The following is a 15,112-nucleotide window of genomic DNA, read 5'->3' as shown; positions in this document are numbered from 1 at the left end:
AAAGTCTCGAAAACCGTGAAAAATTTTAGTTAAAGTTCAGAAATTCGTTTAAAATTCGCGCCTCGGGGAAATTCCAAGAAATGACGTCATTTCCAAGAAGTGGCACGATAGGAATACCTCCTCGCACATCATGTTCTCCTGATACCAAAGTCTCGAAAACCGTGAAAAATTTTAGTTAAAGTTCAGAAATTCGTTTAAAATTCGCGCCTCGGGGAAATTCTCAGAAATGACGTCATTTCCAAGAAATGGCACGATAGGAATACCTCCTCGCGCATCATGTTCTCCTGATACCATTTTGCGGGAAATTCGAATGAATTACTGAACTTTAACTAAAATTTTTCGAGAATTTTGAACTTTGGTACCAGGAGAACATGATGTGCGAGGAGGTATCCTTATTCCGTGGATTCTTGGAAATGACGTCAAATTCCTGGAATTTCCGCGAATTCAAATTTTGCGGGAAATTCGAATGAATTACTGAACTTCGGCTTAAATTTTTCGATATTTTGGAACTTTGGTATCAGGAGAACATAATATTCTAGAAGTCATTCTTATTTCGTGGATTCTTGGAAATGACGTCATTTCTAAGATATTCGTGATATTTTGATAGTTATAAAGGAGAATGAAATAAGTTGAGACTCATTTGATGTATTATTAAATAAGTTTATTTTTAACGAATGATACTGTACAATTATTGTCTTGACGCCAATAGTAATAAACATTATTGTGGGAATGTGTAACAGTAATATTAATAATCTGTGATAATAATAGTTGTAGGTGTGGGGGGAAATGAAAAATGGCAGTAGTAGAAGGAGTAATAGCAGCAATGGCAGCAGCAGCAGTAGCAGCAGGAGTAGAAGTAGTAATAGTAGTGGTAGTAGTAGTAGTAGTTGTAGTAGCCGCAGTATCGATTGTGATAGATGTATCAATAGTAGCAATAGCGGTGGTAGCAGTAGACACAGTAGTGGTGTTAATGCCAGTAATGGAAGTAGTGGTGGTAGTGGAAGTAGTTGGAGTAGCATCGGTAGTAGCCAGAGTAGAATAGTATTAGCGGCAGTAGTAGTAGCAGTAGATGCAGCAACTGTAAACATAAAATATTTCTATTGAGAAATGTGTTTTTGTAAGTATACATAAAATTTGATAATACTTTTTGATATGGCAACTGATAGAATCATTTAACAATTAGATATAACAAATAATAATTTTCATAGATTTAATCTTTATTATAAATTAAGAGAATTGGGATATAAAATACGTTTATCGTCAGGTGTTTTACATGCTTCACCTGTATAAGTAGTTGTTTATTCGATGTTACCTTAAATACTTATTTCATATTACTATCTAGATAATCGATAAAGAGACAATACTCCTACTCAACTTTTTTAATTTTTCAACAATGGTTATTTTGCTTAAATAATATTATATACAATATTTTTTCGTTTTAGATGTTTGTTGTTTTATTTCTATTAAATATTAAACGAAACAGACAGATTACAAATATAAATGACAGTTGTCATTATCCTTGTCATTGATAATCTAAACATTTGTCTTCATTCGTTGAACAATATTCAACTTTTACAAAATGAAATTAAAAATTTTCTAAGGATCAATTACACCGAAAAAAAAACAATTTTAGTTATGATATTCTGCATCTCTATTTTTCCTCTGCAAAAAGGATTTGATCATTCTTTGCCAGAGAAATCATAAAATATCCGGTTGCTAACGAGTTGGGTCCCTATAGACGCCGCGTGTAAATAGTAATGAATTTTATGATTTAAGTTCAGAAAGTGTGAAATAGCTATACTACACTTTAAGTAACAACTTCGCATTTATAACGAACGTTCCGGAAATTAAGCACCCCCTAGTGCCAACGGGGACAAATTTGTGCACAAAGTCTTTTTTAGCTTAGAACATAATAGTTCGCTAAGACTCTTAAAGTCGAAAGCTTGTGTTTTAAATTGCAAATTGGCAAGTATACAATTTTTTGAACAGGAATTTTCTACCGCAAAAGGAACAGTCTCCGCACCGAAGTAGAACGGAAGTGGTACTAATTCTGAAATTATTCTAACCACGACTGTAACCATAACCATAAATGGAGGAAATTATTGAACGATTTGGGATAAAAGTTTGAAATGTAAAATTTCCTTGAAACCAGACCGCTCGAATATTGACGTGATTCATTGACAGAAGGTCGAGAAATTTTCGTGTTATAAAACACCGAATAAAATTAAATTCAAAAATAAAATCAGATAAATGAACATTACTTTATAAAATACACACCGTGAGCGTGTTTTCTTTTGGAATTCTGATCAAGACTATAAAATAATAAAGATCGCCGAATAGTCCAATAAACATTTATGGTAAATCTCCATTAACTGTTTCGTTTCCTTCGTCAACCATTTATCTATAATTCCCGCTAAAAGTAGCAAGTAAATAAATTTATGGAACAAAGGGGTTTAAAACTCAGAATTATTCGTCTAAAAATTAAATGGATAACAAAATCTTACTGAAAACCACCGATAGAGAGAATAAGATTGCTTCTATTACAGATACAATTCTTGTAAAAATTCATATCCTCTTTACAAATTGTCTATAATTGAAAAGAACCATCGTCGGTGCAACGCGGAAACTTTTTTCACTCCGTTTCGAGGCACTCGATAATGGAGACCATTTACCATATCATGTACAAGTATAATGCAATTTATCCGTGCGAGGACTCACCAATAAACGCGTCACGCAGAGGACATTTCCTTAATGACAGTCCGTGCATCCCTTCGTCGAACATCTCAGCCCCTCGACGACGGCTGTGTCAACACTGGAACAGAGTACCATTACCGTTAAAAGCTTCGAATCTGGATGCTTTATATCTGAAATGCGACGCGATTCGTGGCATTGGTTATTCACGACACTCATAAAGGAAGAACAAATACATCGGGCGAGCGCCGCACGGTGATTAAAGCAAACTGTAAAACAAAGCTCGGGCGGACAACTGAAAAAGGAATTTACGTGGAGGGCCGTCACCACCGCCGCCATCGTTCGCGGGTAAAACACGGCTCCTCGCGGTGAGATCAACGTCAATAAAATTCGAGTGAACGCCCGGTGAATTGCGGAGAATATAGAATCGGGTCAACAAGACCGAACGGAGTTCCATCATTCTACGTTTTGTATACTAACGGCGGTTAGCAAAAACGCTCTTGTGCGGTCCAGCGACCATTTTATTCGCGCTTTGTGCGTCCACCCTGTCGTGAAAAAATATGGGCCACGAATCTTGGTGAAGGCACACACCCTACTGGCGGCTTTTTTGAAGAAAAAAAAAAAAAAGGAAAGAAAGAAAGAAAAATAGGCAGTATACTTTTCTACAGCGAGATGACCGTGCGAATATTCGAGCCTCGGAAGAATTAAATTTTCGATTTAAAAGAAATTCTTCCCGCGAATATTCTTAGGAACAATTGAGCGCTATACGGTTGTTATTATTCGTTGATAAATTGTTCGCGCGAATATTCTTGAGAATAATGTGGCGCTATACGGTTGTTATTATTCGTTGATAAATTATTCGCGCGAATATTCATGAGAAGAATTTGGCGCTATACGGTTGTTATTATTCGTTGATAAATTATTCGCGCGAATATTCTTGAGAAGAATTGAGCGCTATATGGTTGTTATTATTCGTTGATTATTATTGTATTGTTATTAGAAAATGACAGTACGCGTTATATGTCGTTTAGTGGGTGACTAAGTGTCGAGACTCCACGCTGTGTGTGAATTGTAACTTTTATCGAGAATGTATTAGAATGATAGGGAATATTCTTATATAATAAATATTATCTATTCTTGAAAAAAGAAAAAAACATTTATATATACCTTATTTTGTCAATCCTGGACGATTGAAGAGTAACTGCGTGCAGAGAAGATGGAATTTTCATCGATTCAAATCATTCCACAGAGCATCTACTGTACGCAACAGAGAAGTTGACTACTTGTACTGGGTCAGACGTTCCACTCTTCGAAAACCTGTAATCAAACATAGGCAAAATTTTATTCGAATAAAGTTCCAATACTGTACAACAATGTATTATTAGTATATCTATGTTTATTCGTTTGTACAATTAACGTTATTATTTTTTCAAATTGCCCAATTTTCTCGATACTATTGAACTAAATGATTGCATACAAAAGATACAATTCTTACCCATTAGAACACTCCACCTCGTCTCCACTACTGTCTGTATCCGAGAAGTTGACCTCCACAAGTAGTCTCGAACCGTATTCAATCAGACGCTCCATCCACCGGTTAAATTCTAATTCCTCGTACGATTCGAACTTGAATTTTGCCTGGACCAAAAATGTTTATCCGTTTCTCTCCACGATTAAAAATCCCACGATACGTTCCTCGAAATGTCTAAAAAAAAAAACATTTATGTATACCTTATTTAGTCAATCCTGGACGATTGAAGAGTAACTGCTTGCATAGAAGATGGAATGTTCATCGATTGAAACCATTCCACAGATGTGTGTCATCTTTCCGCTTCTGCTAGATCTAAGTAGCATCGATCATTCGACGAGCGTGGTGTACTCCTTTCGAAATCAAGGACCGTCTGAAAAATTCACCGTTCTCTCTCAACGTCTGGACTCGAGTCCGGAGAAAAACAAGGAAACGATTGTTAATGAGCTCGCGGAGCTGCAGTGGTCCAGTAATTTCAGGGGCTGCACTTAACCCCGCCGCTCATTAACTATTTGGATCGCGCTGATTATGCCACTAATTGGTAATCAATATTCAGCGTAACCATTAAAGCCGCGGGGATATCGATGCCAGTAATGCTCCTCCACTTCCGGGAGCTTGCTAATGCGACCGTTAAGCGAAGGAAGCCTACCGAAATAATCGTAATAGCGTTTCCGCATTTCGATTCGCAACACGCGTTCGACACGGCTGACATTTAATGTGCAGCGGCGCACGCGCATCTCGCGCATCCGTTCGCAGAATTCCTGGAAACTGTCCCACGGGACTCTACGTATCGCGAGTCGTCTTTCCGTTGGGAAGATTCGTACGTGAAATTAAAAGCGAAAGATTAAAATTAAATCGCGTAACACAGCGCAAGAACTGTACACTCTCCGCGGTGGATTTCATTTCGAGGTCTCTCGCGTAAATTCTTATCGCGAATCCACGAGTCACAGTGTACGTGATGCACGCTGGAGACGAGTGATATACAGTACGTCGCGTACAGTGACTCAGAAATTTATTCCTATTATAGCGGCGTGTTCCTTTCGGCTGGTTTTTCGTACCTTGGGAGAAATTCTTATCGCAGGGACCAGCGAATCACAGTCTACGTAATCTACGCTCGAGAGTGATATACAAGACGTCACGTACAGTGACTTGGAAGTTGGTTCGTATTACGGTGGGCAGACGTTCGTCAGGATCGGTCGTATTCAAAATTGAAGGGGAGGGATTACAAAAGGGGTTGTGAATGAAAATTTGTTATACAGAATGGTATGGATAACCCATTCTTCTCTAATAAAACATCGCTGGAGTTTAACAATTGCGGGATTGCGAAATTATGAAATTTTAACGTCACTTCTCTATTTTCTTCCAAATAAAAGAAAATAATCCTTTCCAAATCAATCGTACAACAATTACCATTATTACCTTTCGACTCACCGGAATCTGAATTTAGTGAAAAATTGCACAAACGGTGGCACTAAAAATTGTCGAACGACTGATATCGTGTCGAACACGATCCACTCGCGAAATATAAAATAAAGAAAAATCTTCCCTTACGATTTATTTCCCTTTCACTTGGCAGAGTATCGTTGTATTCCAGGCTCAGATTGTTTTCGAGCGATCCTGTTTACGCGAGACGGCGACCAATCAAGCGGGATTCAGCTTCGACAGTATTAAGCTTCCCGATAATCATTTTCGAATTATCCATGCGTCACAGGCGCGGCTAGAATCGGCAATCGATCATCCCCCTTTTAAGGGTATTCCATCAGGGAGCTGGCAAGGGAGAAGGATTCATGAGATGTCATGCGAGACCTGGATGATCCAAGGGAGCCACGATCCTCGAGCAAGGGGTCAAATTTGAGGGGTCGTCTCGTTGGCGCCGGTCGGACGTCGAGCCACCGCGCAGAAATTCATTTCTTCGAGTTGTTTAGCATGGGGGACCCGACGCCGATGAGTCACGAACGCGTAACAAGAATTTCCCGCCGGTATCTCGGCGTTTATCAGAAATTACAAACGGGGACCTGGAAACGCAGAAACCAAAGATATCACCCCCGTGACGAAATCGAACGCGGAATCTTCGTTGGATAAACGTTTCACCCTCCGTCGTTCGCGAACCACTGAGCACGAATGCAATCGGAATAATCGAAACTCGCCTATTTTTTTCGACCCCCGCGCGATCATAACGAATGCATTGTCAAGTGAAACGAAAATACGTGCACGGTCGATCCTCGTTCATTGAGAAAAAAAAAAATATATATATATATATATATATGTATATGGAGACTACGATTCTCAAACGTTGTCAATTACAATTACGATGCTAAGGACTGATTTTGATTTTATGTTACGATTGAACGCAATTACGTTCTTATGTTACGATTATCTATAATTTATTCGGTCGTTCGGAGAGTCATTTCGTTTTCTAAAATAGAGAATATATAATTTAATAAAATGTTTATACGCTCTAAAAACAAATTGTGTTTCATTTTCACCAGAAGAAAAGGAAATTACTTTACGAACAACCCAATAGTTTACTCTCGTTCCTCGTGGAGATGATTAAATTTCTCCACGCTGGTGGTTCGAAGAAAAAGAATTTAGAGCGTTGAATTTCAATTAGCTCTACTTTTGACACGTTGCGGACGAGTGTTACGGGAGAAAGAAAATGAAAGTTTATCGGTGCTTGAATTAGGGAAATTGTCTTTTAGATACACTGTCGCTCGATAGAACGATCGTGCACGAGGAATCGAGAATCGAAAAATCGAATTCTATATTTTCTTGTCGTTGGAGTTCGAACGAATCATTCAGAGAGCAATTGCTTAATTATATCGGAAGATAATTATAAAATTTGGTAACTTTGCTTCGAAGCATTTTTAATCGATGATGTTCCAAACATTCGCTATTGGTTTCTTTTTTTATTTTTTCATTGTCGTAGATTCGAGGGTAAATGCAGGTTGAAGTTCGAAAGTGTGAGTGATAAAAGGCCGTTAAAAAATATAGTAACCTTCGATACTTTTTAGCGATAAAAGCGCGCTAGAAAATCTAATAACCTTCAGTATTTCCCAGAGATAAAAGCGCTTTGAAAAATATAGTAATTTTCGATTTTTAGTCCAGATTCCCATCGAGAGCCGAACAAATTCGTTATTGGAATTTCGATTCGAGTGTACTGCATCCGAAGTAATTTTTTCGCGACAATTTTCGACAACGTTCGGCAAAATAAATGAGAAGTTAAAAAGCGGAGAACAACGCCTTGTTTCCGATTCTTTCAGCTCGTTCAAGAATCTGAACCTTTGACTCACTCTCCTTACCAATTCACCCCTTCTTAGGGTTCTTAGGGTCTTAGGGTTCGCGTATCGTGTCGCGAAAGGGTGCCTCGAGTTTCTTTTCATTTCACTTTCGTCGTTACACACCGTTCCTCTCGTCCCTTTCCTCGATATTAATATACGCAGAGAACACCGAGCTAATGAACGCACGAGTGATAAGGAACACGCAACGGTACACTGTAATTGCGAACGATACAACCGCGATGAAATACGATTCTCCGACCGTGAGATGTAATCTTGGAAATTCGATACGGATTTGTAACAATTTCGACGATTACTTTGTACTTTGACGCAGCTGTCGAAACATTGAATAATTAATTCGCACACGTGGTTGCGAAAATTTGTAACAAACAGAATCGAGGTGATGAACGTCTGTCGTCGTGTTACGCTACGAAAATAAAGAAACTTGGTAACAAAATGAACAATTTTCACTGGAGTGATGGAGACACGAGTCACTGGACTGGATAGAATTTAATTTTCAAAGTTCGCGAACCTCCGTAGAATTGAATTTGACCACTCTAATTATTTAAAGTGGTCAATTTGGACGACTTTTGTCATTTATAAAAAAATACTGTGGCATTCGAGCTTCGTGAAAAATTATTATTCGATGAAAGGTGTTTAGCTTTAATTTACTGCGTTAAAATGGTCGAATTGGACGACTTGTGTAATTTAAAGGAAATAAAATTGTGGTTTCGAAGTTCGAGAGAAATGAATAAATTCGATCGAAGGTGTTTAGATTTGAATGGACAGGTAGATTAAGGTGGTCGAATCGAGCGATTTCTGTAGCTTGTCAAAGAAATTATCGTTTCGAAGCTAGTAGGAAATGATTAAATTAAACACTTGTAAGGATCCCCGTGCACGTACAAATCTCATTGTTCAATTCAACGCGAGAATGGAAAGCTGTTTGCCCTCTCATATCGTCTTCGTTGGCTTTCGTTGCGTCTGCGGCGCGCATATCGAAAACGCATTGCGAATGCATTATTTGCCACGTTATTGCATGCACCGTTGAGCCCTCTTCCATTGTAAATCGGCCAAGTGTGCTTTTGTTGGAAATATTGCGCGGCGGGCGAAGACTCGAGAAGCCGGAACGTGCACACTACTAATTTGCATATTATATTATTATACGCCGTATCATGCGCGGATGGCCGGGCAATGCTCGCTAAAATCACGTCATCGAGAAGTCCTCGATGCGCATTGATCTGGATAATCTGAGAGCGCCGTGTTAAATTTATTTCGAAGCTGATTGACCAACGTGAATCCTGGTATAAATACGAGATCGTCGCTGAGTTTGATACACGCGACGATTAAAATCTGTGCGAGGGTCTTTCTTCTTTTCAATATGAATCCGAATCGCCCGAATAATTTATTCAAATTATAAATAATTCTCTAAATTCAGTCTGGGTCTACCGGATAATCGGTTCAAATGATAAATGATTCTTTAATTTCCGTCTGGCTCTACTGAATAATTAATTCGAAAGATTGTTTAAAAATAAAAGTGAATCAATGTATCCCACTTATATTGCATTCGAAGATGCAACTTCCTTTTAAATGATTAAATCTGTTCGTTCGTAAAATGTTTGTAGTGTAACAAATATTTTGCATAAATTCAAGTATCTTCTGCAACAAAAATTCAAGTAAATGGTTAATCTTTTATTTAGTTTTGATACCATATGAAAAGTAAGTTTTTAAAAATTATTATGTTTGATCATATTTTTATTACGAAAACGAGTAGGCAAACAGCTTTAATATTCCACATATCCTATTCGTTCAGGGATCATCTCCTCGGGCTCGAAAAGGATGTATGTTTGTCCCATACGCGCCCGAGGAGATGATCCCTGAACGAATAGGAACGCTTCCTTCCCCACTCTCCCATAACTTCAGACTCAATCTCTTCGCGAGAGTACTATACTTACTGTTCCCTATAACTTGAAGTTTAAAATACTTAAAGTCCATTACCTTGAGAGCTTAAACGGTATTTGAATGAACTCGTGAACTTGTTTTTAGAAATGATGAATTTGTACCATAATTGTGTTTACAAGCATTGAAAAGTAATCGAATAACCAATAGAGAGTTTTGATAAAATGTTGCATCGTAATAGTGCAGGGCGTGTAACAAATATATTTTTCATTTATATTAAGTACCAAGGTAGTTGTATAATGTTGAATCTATCCAAGATTTTGAAGGATACTTTTCCCATAATTACAAGGAAATTGGCAAAATCTTGTTGTCAATGTCGAGCTAAAATAAATCAAATAAATAACACTAACGAGTACACGAAAACTTCCGTGCTTCTGGATTTATTTAGTTTATTCGGTATCTTCACTGCACAATGTTTATAGTATTGCGCACAAACGAAACATGAAATAGACCGAGAAATAAACTACGCGAAGATAAAGTGTGCAATGTGTCTTGTGTCAAATAAATATAATATTTGACATGCGTCGGACGAAGTATTAACCCTTACCACTCCTATGTCGAGTGTGGCTCGACATCATATTTCTTGCACCAAGTCCAACGTCGAGCTAGATTCGACATTATACAACTGCCTTAGTACTTATTATAAATGAAAAATGTATTTGTTACACGCTCTGCACTATTACGATACAACATTTCATCAAAACTCTCTATTTTGTAAATTAATTGTGGAGTTGTTGGTAGGTGGAAGAAAAAATTAAGGAGTGCAAAAGGTAATGGTATACAATGGTTATACAATGAACAATAACACGGGTTATCGTAACTTAACAATTTAACATTGTATTCCTCGAGTCTTTTTCGAACCATTGCATAATGTATTATCTATAATTAAAACTACTGTAATAGATATGAAAATCTTTGCAAATCAAATGTTTGCAAAATTTTAACCGAATTACGTATCTCGAAAAACAAAAAGATCTGACGCGCATTAAAGCAAGCTTGTACAAAAATTTACAAATAATCATTAAAGTCTGATCAATATTTTCCCAATATTTACTTCTTGGTACTAATGTTACTGCCACGAAAACTGAGCACTAATCTTATTGGAACGACTTCTGTAATTTACATAAAAGAAACTGCGGTCTCGAAGAGAAGTTATTAAATTGGATAAAAATTTATTAAATACAAATAGAAACCTACGTTAAGGTGACCAAGTTAAACAATCTTCAATATTTAAAAAAGAAAAAGAAACAACGATTAGAAAGTTCCTGAGAAACTATTAAATTCGATCAAAGTCTTCTAATAAAACGATCAAATTGTGCGACTTCTACAATTAAAAAAAAATTAAAAAAAAAAACAATAAATAGTTTCGAAGCACGTGAGAAACGATTAAATTTGATAATATGCTATTCGAGAAAGATCGTCACGTCGTATAGGACGCGAATGTAAATTTTTCGACGTGCCTCAGCCTCGAAGAGTCGATCGTTCGCAACCGATCGTAACCATTGAACCTCGTAACTTTCGAACCGGGAGCTTTGGAAAGCTCCGTGGAACCTCTTCGACCTCGATAAATCCGCAAAAATGCAACCTGACGCTACCCAAGTTTCGTACTCTCGCGCGAAGATACACAGGGGGTGGAGGGGGTGGGGTGGGGTGGGTTGCCTCGTTCGTACGCGTATCTCAGATCGACAAACGTGAAATTTCACGATATTGCGGGAACGATAGCATTCTCTTTGAATTTGTCGGGGAAGGGGTTAGGGGGAGTGGAGGTGGGCGAAACTGCGAACCGTTTGCGGTTCGATGTCGTCTCTGTCGTTGCAACGCGATGCACATCCCGAGCGTGGCGCGGATGCATTATTCGCCGCGTTATTGCACGCGCCGTTGAACCGGCTCCATTGTAAATTGGTCGGGTGCGCGTTTGTTGGAAATGTTGCCCGAGGGAGGCGGAGTTGGGTGCAGAACGGCCAGACGAGGGGGGGTGAGACATCGCCCGAACCCGGTGAAAGCTCTTATATTGAATACGTGGCTTACATCTCAATATCTCGATGCACTTACGCGATGCACCATCGATACGTCTTGCCAACGGCTCGATGAAAGGATGACGGACACCGACCGTATATAAATTATCACCTCTATTATCAACCGGTGGACCCAATGTCGCGCGAGTATCATACGTCACGTGGAAATTTCACCGGAAGAGTATCGATAATTCTAATCGACTTCGATCGCTGGAATTTAATCGCTCGATTTCTATCCACCTCACTCCTTATTAATAACCTCGGTGTTATCGATATTAGTATACCGTCTGTGGGACTGCTGAGTCTAATCTGGTAAATATTGGAAAAGATTTCATCCAAGTGACGTTCCGTTATTGAATGAAACGGTCCGCGAAATTGGTCGGTTAAGATTACGTTTAAATATCGGAATTATCATTGAACGAATGCAGACGTTTCGACAGATAAGTTTTCATAAGTGTTCAAAAAATCTCTCCCTTTGGAAGATTAGAAATCACGAGACTATTATTAATAGTATCTTCGGAATAAGAATAAAACACTGGAGTATTCGTATGTAAATATTCTTACAGAATCTAACCGTGCACGATTTTTGTGACGGTTAATTGTTTCGATAATAATAAATTGTTAAAATTGACCTAGTCACGTGAAAACAGGTAGTGCTTGCAATGGAACTAGAATACGTTTCTGCCGTGAATAAATGAAATTATTCGACAACTCGTGGAAAGGTGATCGATGCTTCGATATTCGCGTTAAATATTCTCGAACTGATAGAAAGTTTCTTTTTCTTTTTTTTTGGAATTTAATTACACGAAGAACGTTTGAAAGCATCAAGGGGTGAACAGTGGCGGACAGTTAACAAGTCCACGGACGAGGTTTTCATTTAGTACGTTACGTTTTTCGTTGCGAAAGAGACTCCGTGCTGTCCACTCGAATTTCCCACCGGTCCTTTTTAATCGCGCATCTCTGCTCCTTGGAGCTCGGATTACTTCAATTCCGCAAACAACCTCGCGGCACAGTTTCGTATCCTAAGCTCTGCCCGGATTCCCGACGAGTTTGCAGAAGCTCCGTGCAGATCGGGAGGAGATTTTGGGGTAATTTATCCTACTTGATGAGATCTGTTGGATCCCGTAGCACGGTGGCGCACGATCAAACATTCGACCGTGTATATTCATTTTACGTGACTGCGAGTGATTCTCGCGCGAGTCCATAAATTCTCGAGGAACGCTTTGTTACATCGATGTCTACCGTGTGTTATTACACACCATCGATACGGCGTCGTGTACGTACACGTCTGGCTTTATTGAGCATTTTATTACCGATTCCTGTCGTACGAAAAATATTCCGTTTCTTCGTACGGAATATTGTTACTTTCGAAACACACGATATTTTCGAACTCCCAGTACTCGGTGAATCGAACTTGGAGTTTTCGCTCGGCGATTTATTTTAATGCGAACACGAATAAATATTGACCCTACGAAACGGTCTGTACATTTTCGAATTTATAGAACTCTTTGAACCGCACTTTAATCTTTCGATTTGTGAGCTATTTTCAAGCGAACACATACGAAAATTAACCTTTCGAAATACTCAGTATTTTCGAACTTCTAGAACTTCTAGAATTTCACTCCGTATCTTTGCCTTGCGGTTTATTTTAAAGCAGAAGCGTATAAATATTAACCTTACGAAATAGTCTACATTTCCGAATTTCTAGAACTCGGTGAATCGCACTTGGATCCTTTGACTCGCAATTTATTTTAAGGATGTGTTTGGACTATTCTCTTTGTCAATTTAGAAAGAAAATTAAAATATTTTAATTCGCATTAAATTTATTTACATTTTCCTACACTTTCATAATTATTCGACGTCGGATAGATCAATGCTTACTTTTAAACTATCGTTCATTGTTCTTGTTATCGCTCAGAGCGAAGACTTCTATCTCGATCAAATGTCCAAAGATAAAACATCGAGATTACAACCTCGAGTAACAATTCTCGCCCCTTTTATTTACGCTTGACAACGCGTGCAACGACAAAAATAAAAACAGCGCGAATCGAGCCGAAAAGTAATATTTTCGAATTGTAAAACACAGCGACTCGAAAATTTATTCGCGCCGCACATCCAGATCATAGGCACAGAGATATTTTTCGGAACGAAATTGAAAAAAAAAAAAAGAAAAACTAGATTACATCCCATAAAAGTAACACGGACAAAAATAGGAGCAACGAACATTTTTACAACAATTACATTTTGGAATTTATCACGAACGAATCTTCGAATCGCTGTGTTTGCGTTTCCATTCGTGGTATCTGAATTTTCGTTTGGGCGTGTAGATGTTAAACAAGACACTGTTCTAAGAATAAGTATAATTATGTAACAGGTAAAATCGTTATTAATATCTAAACAACTTTGCGTTCAAGCTCGTGGATGTTAATTAGTATACGATGAGATAATTGGCAATGCGAATTCAGACCGTGGTCTATTAGCTGTACAACCCGGTCGACGAAGCCAGCAGGAAATTTCAGATTAATTAGTGGAAGCAGAACTAGGATGCGGTCGATCTACGTAGCTGTATGCTCCATAATGATCGGATCGCCTTCGAGTTGCGCGATAATACGGTGTTATTCCTATCCGTTTATAAGAAACACCCTGCGGCCATACTAAACTAAGGGACAATCGGATTCGTTTCATTGCGTTAATGTAGATAAACCCATAATTATGACACCGAAGACACAAAACGAAATAAACCGATTACACAGATCATCAAAAATATACTTCTCAAAAAATAAACGTTAATAAGTAGAAATTGTAACAGTAGTGGGAGTGAATTAAATTGAAAGTTTCTGTCCTATATTTTTAGACCACTTCGATGTATAGTATTTAATATTACATATTTACAAAAAATTGGAAACAAGACGTAATTAATGTACAGACGAAAAAGATACTTGATCGATATACTTCCTCGATTTTGAAACATTACGAAGTTTGAAACGACGAAATCTACTCAAGTCCACGAGAGGATTCATGCTTCTGTTCTACTCTCTTTCGAAATATTCGTCGCGATGAAAACAGGTCCTAATTCAAGCTATCGAACCATTTACGGAATTTCTGCAAACTCTGATTACGGCGTATAATTTTATTCGCAGTGCTCGAACCCAAACAGGCAACTTCACCGAAACGATATTCCAATCTTTCTATCTACTCAATTTTTCTGTATAATCTCGTCTTCAAATTCTATGTAAAAGACATTACCTCGTCTTCATACTTTATACAAAGGACGTTACCTCGTCTTCGTATTTTATACAGAAGACATTATCTCGTCTTCGTACTTTATACAAAAGACATTATCCATTTTGTATAAATGATATTTCGATGCAGCATTTTTATGAGAGGAAACTTAACCTTAATTTCTTTTTCGATTCGCGAGCCAGCAAAAATTACCCTAACTAATTATCCAGCAGAAAGCGTTGTATCGATTTCCAGCATCGTTCCACCTATTTTCACCATCGAGGAACCGTCACAATTATTTCGAAAAGTCTTTTTAAGTCGTTCGTCGACTGCTGGAAGTAACGGTATACGTTCGAACGAGGAACATTGCGATGACGCTGGTAAACGTCGTTACAGCTGCCCTATTTCCGGACCCTTGGGACATG

At 38.2% G+C, this 15,112-nt stretch overlaps 2 protein-coding genes across 4 annotated transcripts in view; one reads left to right on the top strand and one right to left on the bottom strand.

Annotated features, from left to right (window-relative positions):
- The window catches only part of Fas1 (fasciclin 1 Fas1 domain-containing), a 411,004-nt gene that overhangs the window by 261,543 nt on the left and 134,349 nt on the right, over positions 1–15,112 (top strand). The window lies entirely within an intron of this gene.
- Positions 707–15,112, bottom strand: part of Orc3 (origin recognition complex subunit 3) — a 142,037-nt gene continuing 127,631 nt past the window's right edge. The window contains exons 16-19 of the mRNA XM_076317364.1: positions 4,187–4,396; positions 3,859–4,008; positions 2,719–2,812; positions 707–1,078 (exon numbers count right to left, since the gene is read on the bottom strand). The gene's annotated coding sequence lies outside the window, so the exon portion shown is untranslated. The remainder of the gene's footprint in view (positions 1,079–2,718; positions 2,813–3,858; positions 4,009–4,186; positions 4,397–15,112) is intronic.

This window comes from Ptiloglossa arizonensis, chromosome 7 (genome assembly GCF_051014685.1).
Source record: "Ptiloglossa arizonensis isolate GNS036 chromosome 7, iyPtiAriz1_principal, whole genome shotgun sequence".
Taxonomy (NCBI): domain Eukaryota; kingdom Metazoa; phylum Arthropoda; class Insecta; order Hymenoptera; family Colletidae; genus Ptiloglossa; species Ptiloglossa arizonensis.
Note: the sequence above shows the minus strand (reverse complement) of the source record. Positions and strands in the feature narration are given on the sequence as shown.